This window comes from Hylaeus volcanicus, chromosome 8 (assembly GCF_026283585.1).
Source record: "Hylaeus volcanicus isolate JK05 chromosome 8, UHH_iyHylVolc1.0_haploid, whole genome shotgun sequence".
Taxonomy (NCBI): domain Eukaryota; kingdom Metazoa; phylum Arthropoda; class Insecta; order Hymenoptera; family Colletidae; genus Hylaeus; species Hylaeus volcanicus.
The window spans coordinates 16,621,511-16,628,351 of record NC_071983.1 but is presented as its reverse complement, the minus strand read 5'-3'; the positions used below and the strand labels follow the sequence as shown (position 1 = coordinate 16,628,351).

Sequence of the window (6,841 nt, the reverse complement as noted above, 5' to 3'; positions counted from 1 at the left end):
ACTATTATTAAATAATATATGTATATATATATATTATTTCCGTTTAGTTATTCACTCATAAATTTATATTCTCCGATCTAGATTGCGTTATTGAGTTAAGTTTTCTTAACCCCTTCCCGTACATTAGCGAGTCAGACTCGCGATGAAGATTTTGACCCAAACATAAATATCGCGAGTCAGACTCGCGACGAGATACTTGGGTATTGCGATTGTTTACAAGCATCAGTCTGGTCTGTTTAGCGCGCGTCGATGCTTCCCGTTTGGGCCCGAGTTTCGACGAGCTAAATGGCACGGGAAGGGATAAAAAAAAAAAACTAAAAAACTACTGGACCGAATTAGAACAAAATGTAATCAGCTCTAAGTTAGATAGATACACATCGATTGCATCATCGATTATTTTGATCTCGCTATTAGTTTTTTAGAAAACGTTAACGAAAAATTTGTTTATATACGCACGCACGCGCACGTACGCACACGAACAATTTGTTAAAAACAGGCTAAAATTACTCCAATGACCTTGAAACATAGAGATCTGCTAAAAAATCGATTTTTCATTTTAGGGGCAAATACAATAACTTCCCTATACATCGGGAAGTTAATAAATATAGTTAATAAACGAAAGATTTGGAATAATCTACTGTCTCTATGTCTCTGATCCGAAACGTCACGGCTCTAGAACTTCCATAGGACTACTATTGACGATCCATCGTGTGACTTATCAAGGAATCCATGCAACTTTGGACGCGGACATCCTGTGGAATAACCGAGGGATTCTGAATTATCAGCCTCGTGGAATCCTATCGTCATGTCAAGGAAGATAACGACATAGAGTAAGAGGTATCGCGAGAACTCCTGGACTTCGTCCATCCCTCTGCATCCCCAGTGAAGCAACAGCTGCAGTTTGCATCAGATTGCTAACGTATCGTCGGTCGATAGGCTTTGAGTCACCTAATTGATACTTTCTGGCGACGTTAAACCTACTGATATCTCATGTATATCTATTTGTAAATGACTAATCTTAAAGACACATTTTTCAATAGAGTGGACAAATATTTCACGTGTTACCGAGCTGTTACCGTCACGTGTTACCGATACATGAAGCAATTCTGTGTAATTCATATATTATATATAAGAACTGTAAAAGTTTGAAAACGATCTGGTAGGTTTTTAACGTTCATTAATACTTTCTGTTTCACGTATTGCTTACGAATAAACGTGTTCGAAGCGCGGCAAGCGCAACACAGTTTGTTTCAGAATAAAATCGAACCAATCAATGATATATTTAATCAATCTGCATCGATAATTAACATCGATTACATCTTCGCTGGAGGACCTCGTAGTAACGGAATAATTTAATCTCGCAAATTGTTAATTAACAGGCTCAAATTACAAATCCATTTTATGATTATCCGACAATAGCGATGATTACAAAAATAATTACAAAGTAATCAGCTTTGGTGCGACGAGCAAATACCAACGTAAACACCCCGGCATCCATCGTTGCAGCAGCATTTTGTTACTTTAAGTGCTCCGAGGTCTCTTTTACAGTATCGCATTACAATCTAAACTTCGAGTGAACTAGTATAGGGTCACCGAAAGACAGGTATTGAACGGTGAGAGCCAGAAGGTGGTGTTCTCCGGATTTCTTAATTCTTTCGAAAGCCACTGTTCTCTTTCTGCCATTGCAATCTAACAAAGCAAGTATTTAGTTGCGTCCTAGGTCAGAAAGATATAAAGCTTGGGGGTAAGTATTTCTACTGGGTTCGTAAATAACTTCCGATTTTCAACTTGCAATTTATTTCCAAATATATTAATACTAGGCTGCGGATATTTACGCATCTATGGTAAACGAATATAGGGGAAATCAACGAGAGTATGCAAAAATGCAAAAATATATAAAATATCAAGAATAATATACACGTTATACCGTTTCGAAACCAAAACATACTGTCACATAAGTTTCAATTTATTTTCTGTATTTGCGAAAACATGTATTTGCATAAATATCTGCAGTCTAATTATTACGTAATAAATTTTAATAAATCACACGACCACTATAGTTGATTATCACTTGGTTCCATTTAGCTAGCAAATTAAGAAGTGCTACTTGCAGGAGGTGCCCCAAATGCGTGATCATTTCTTATCTGCTGCGAGAGTTATTTACGAATCAACCCAATATTTTTAAGGTAAAGTTACAAATGACCGAACGAAAAGGTACGGAATTAATTTCTACACCTAACTGTTATTATATTTGGGGCCTGCTCCATCGCCGCTCCATACCGTTTCCCCAAGTTATACGTTCCAAGAAACGTGAATAATAATAACCACTTATCGCTCATGTCCTACTGATTCACTTATTCAACACCGCGATTCTCATCGAGTCTATAGACCTAACCGATAGGTCACATACGTAGATATGACCCAAAATGAAATCTAAACTCCCGCGTATTTTCTATCTTCAATTTTATTCTCGTTGTTTAAAAAAAAAAACCGAATCACGGCTCTAATTTAAACTAAACATAACGCGCAAAGTATTTTGTAGCTTCTAATATTTTTAAACTCGATCGATGCAAAAGAGGAATTCGTATCTACGCCAGATTAAAGTATACTGTGTCATTAAGGAAAGTGTATTCGGCAAGTTAGCGGATATCTTACGCTAACGTTAATCGATCTCTTTTCCATTTTCTTATCGAGGCTACGCGAGATCTATTACGGTATCATTCAAAATTTTATCGAAAACGAATATTTTGCTTCTTCTTTCCTATTTTTTATATTTCCGTTACGAGTGCACGAGCTATTTCCATAACTCCAGGATAAGTTTTTTTTTCTATTTTCGCTTGTTGCATGCACAACGACTTCTGCGTATCTGATAGAGGCCATAGACCTAACGATTTATCGTACGATAAGTCGTACGTTGAATCGCGGCGATGGTTGTGTATAGCAACACCCTTTTGCAAGTATAGCTGGGTAATGCAAACTTGTCACGGTGGAATTCAGTTTTCTCCAGAAGCAGAGAAACCTTTTCCAAAAGGAGGATCTGGATTGGAAACAAATGAAGATGGAAGCCGGCGGAAATTCGCTGTATTATCTTATGGGGAGGAACAAAAAAGGAAAAAGGACGGAAACAGAAACATTGGCGAAAGGAAAGGCCAAAGAAAAAGGGAAGTAACGATGTTTCACCGATAATGTCGAAGGAAATCCAAAGAAGATTGCTTTTGTTCAATCTTTGCTAGCAGTGATAGGCAAAACTGTATTCCAATAATAGACGACGAATAAAGGTAACGAAACAAAATTATTCGCGACGATTATTACACCGAACAGTCGAATTTCTATTTGTTTACCGCGGAATATTCTATTGCATAATTCAAACTAATGTTTACGAGCCGATATAAAAGAAAAGGATCCACGATATCATAATAAACAATGTCACTTTTAAAACGTGATGTAGCAGTATGTCGTAGCATTTTTAAAAAATGAGGAAGGATAAAGGGACGAGCATATTTAAAAAAAGAAAAAGATAAAGAAAATTATGTAGCTGCCATATTGGCCTCAGCATGCGCCCTAGAGTAAACAAATTAGGCACCGTTCGAAAGGTCGTGGCTTAGTGTTGTACCTTTTCGGGGTTTCGCCCCTTCCCTTCGTCCACAACTTCGGAAGTTATGAATCATTCCCTGTTGGAACCTTGTTAACACGAATATAAATACGAATACATCATCTCCTTCGATACAATTTACGAAAATATGCTTGGAGAATTTCTTTGGATGGTTTTCTGGTTCCCATCGTTCCGGAAAGTCTGTGACGGCTTGGCGGATGCTCGATATATCGCAATCGCGATGTAGGTACCTAAGTAGGCCATGATATATTTTTGCAGTTAGGTTTGAAACGAAGTTAAAATAAACAAACGCGGAGATGTCCGTCGAAAAAAAAGAACGATCAGCGAAAACTCGAGTTTTGCGTAATATCAAAATATTTTCAGTTCGTAATAACACGGGTTCATTGTTATTTATATTTTTCTAGAGTATGCTAATTTTTGAAACGATCCCACACGTATCGAAACAGATCCTTGTCGCAGGTTTCACAATATTACAGTGCCAAAGGTGCAGAGAATAAATCCTGCAGTAATAACAATTGAATTACGCGTAAAATGAATCTCTCCTAACATTTCAGATTATTTAGAGTTGCGACTGTATTTTATTAATCGACTTTGAAAAAGGAGATTTTTTTTTCTTAAAACCCGATATTTTCTTAACGAAACCGTGTTCCAATAATTTGTTCGACCTCTCGAGAGACGCATTTTACAGTTTGGAGTTTCCAAAACAAGTAGTAAACTATTACGATCATAAAGAACGGTAATTTTGCTACAAAAGGAAACGTATACATACGTGACAATATCTCTCGAGAGGTAAATCGTGTCGAATTTCATGTCAAAGGTGACTCGAGAATTCTAGAAGAAAATAGTTTCGTCACGCCATAGATGGCCTCGTAAAAGGTTAAATAGAACCAATGAAAGTGTACTGAACGTTTAAAAAAATGTTTAGAATCGATAATATTATTAACGTTCCGTGATCGTCGCTTTCACTTTCGCGCAAGCTGACACTTATGGTCAGTTTAATCCATGTCCACTGTATCGTGTATTATTCGATCGAAGAACTTTGTAAACAACGGACAACGGCGAAGAGTTGCGGAAGGTTGCAGAGCTCGATAACAGGGAAGTGCATTCGTTTCATTCGACTTTCGTTGAACGTTACTATAGCAATATCGATGCCAAATGTATTCGAAGAATAACGATAAATTACCTCGAACAATCGCGAACGTATTAGCGAAAAACGACGACGATTCATTGCGAAACGTTCCTACTGTCCCACCAGCAGAGTTGACAGATGGATCGTCGAACAATCGTACGGTATATCGATACCCGAAGCGAATAAAAATTCAGTGTCAGTTCGATCCGTGCGAAGGCTTCGAGAGCCAACGACAAGGAAACGTTACGCCCATGGCACTGGGCAGGATTCGCGTGGTCTAAATTTTGAAAAACCTCTTTGGAATTGCGACGTGACCCGGTTCGCACTCTTCAAGCTTTCGTTGTCGGAATACATGGTCGATACTCGTTGCGGTTTCCCGTGATGCGACTCTCTCTCTATCTCCCACGAAACCGTACACCCTCGCATAGAAAACCGTAGGAACCCGTGAAAAATCACTTTCACCTCTCTCGGTATTGTTTTCGTGGTTTAATCGTTTCGATGATCGATCAACGATTTCGATTGTAGCAGGGGTTGCGAAACAGAGAACCGACGAGTCGGGTAAGGAGCCTATCCTTGACACGGAACACGCATCGAAATTCGCGGAATTCTCACGGGCAAGGACGTATCAACGGCGACGAACGTTTTACGCGACGGAATGCGTAGAGAGCAGCGGAACGGTCCGCGGGAGGAAGACAGAATTTTCGTCGTAGATCGATCCTAGTTTTATTCGAAGGCCGTATTCGATATGCGGTAACTACTACTCACTCGACGGGTCACGGCAGTGTAGCTTCATATACGCGTCCCGTAGTGTATATCAGGCCATCGGAGCACGGCCGAGCTCACGGCCCTTCTTCCGCCAAGTCTAAAGCCGCCGTCTGCACTGTATGCTGCCGAGACAGCACCGCGCGCGCACACCCGCGCTACACCATTGGCAGCAGCACCAGCACCACGACCAGTACCACCACCGGCACCAACCGCGACGACGACGACGACGCCGCTGATGCTTCTATGCCAATCATATTTTCCACGGAGACGGGCACCGCCGATGAGACGAGGACAGAGACACGACACGCGCGGTGGGGAGGATAGATCCACGAGGAAAGAGGCTAGCAGACAGGAAAGGGAGACGAGAAAACGATTGAAACTGGTCGGGTGCTGCTCTATCGCGTACCACACCCCTCTACAGCGATTCCTTCTCATAGATCCGTGTGCGCCACGGTTCTGTGTGTGCACGGGTACACTCGCGTTGCATTCGGGATACGGCTAGAACCTCCTTTCGGTAACGCGGCTCGCGCACATCAATTACACCATCGTTATTTACAAACACTGGCGAGACACATCGAACAACGAAATCAAAGTATAGCGAAGGAAAGGGCACACAGAAGACTGAGGTCTACACTCGCGTGTTGCGCGCCCGCAGCTTATGGAAAAACAAATGGGGATTCGAAATAGAGCATTGGCGAGCGAGAGAGAGGGAAGGTGTGTACCTGTGTGCGAGCGAGCGGAACAGGGTGGGAGGAAGGGCAAGGAAGGGAGTGAGCGAGGAGGGGAGGGGATGAAAGACAGATCGCGCGCGCAATTTGTCTGCTTCTTTTTTCAAACTAGTTGTCACAACACTTGTTATTGACACTGGCTGTAGTCGGCGGTGAGCGTGACCAGGTGATGATGCGAACCGACTGACGACAATGCCTGTAGTCAAGTTCCGGTGTCTGTTTCGCGGAGATCGAACCCCGCGGACATGTCGTCCCGTTCTAGAGCGTCATCTATCCACTCGGCCCGAGTTCGGACGTTCTCGTAACCGCTCGTCAAACGTTACCGTGCACCTTCGGACGGGAATCGGAGCCGCTCGGCACCCCTTCGATGCTCCCAGCTTCCCCGTTTCCTCAACCCCCTGCCACCCCCTTCGCCGAGTGAGAAGACCGCGCGCTCGAGTTCCGTCGAACTTTATCGACGATAGACGCCACAATAGGATGAATCTTATACAGTGGGTGTAGAAAGTATTCGTACACCGATCAATTTACAAAAAAACTATGTAAAATTGTAATTTATTAACTTATTTTTTATAAACAATGACATTCTACATATTCTCGGAAATCTCT

At 41.7% G+C, this 6,841-nt stretch overlaps 1 protein-coding gene across 3 annotated transcripts in view; it reads right to left on the bottom strand.

Moving 5' to 3' along the window:
• The window catches only part of LOC128880650 (regulator of G-protein signaling 11), a 26,868-nt gene extending 20,354 nt beyond the window's left edge, over nucleotides 1-6,514 (bottom strand). For 2 of the 3 annotated variants that reach the window (XM_054130946.1, XM_054130948.1), the window contains exon 1: nucleotides 5,508-6,509. The gene's annotated coding sequence lies outside the window, so the exon portion shown is untranslated. Of the gene's footprint in view, nucleotides 1-5,507 lie in introns of all 3 variants that reach the window. The other variant, XM_054130947.1, reaches the window with a different exon arrangement.
• Nucleotides 6,515-6,841: the final 327 nt, after the last annotated feature.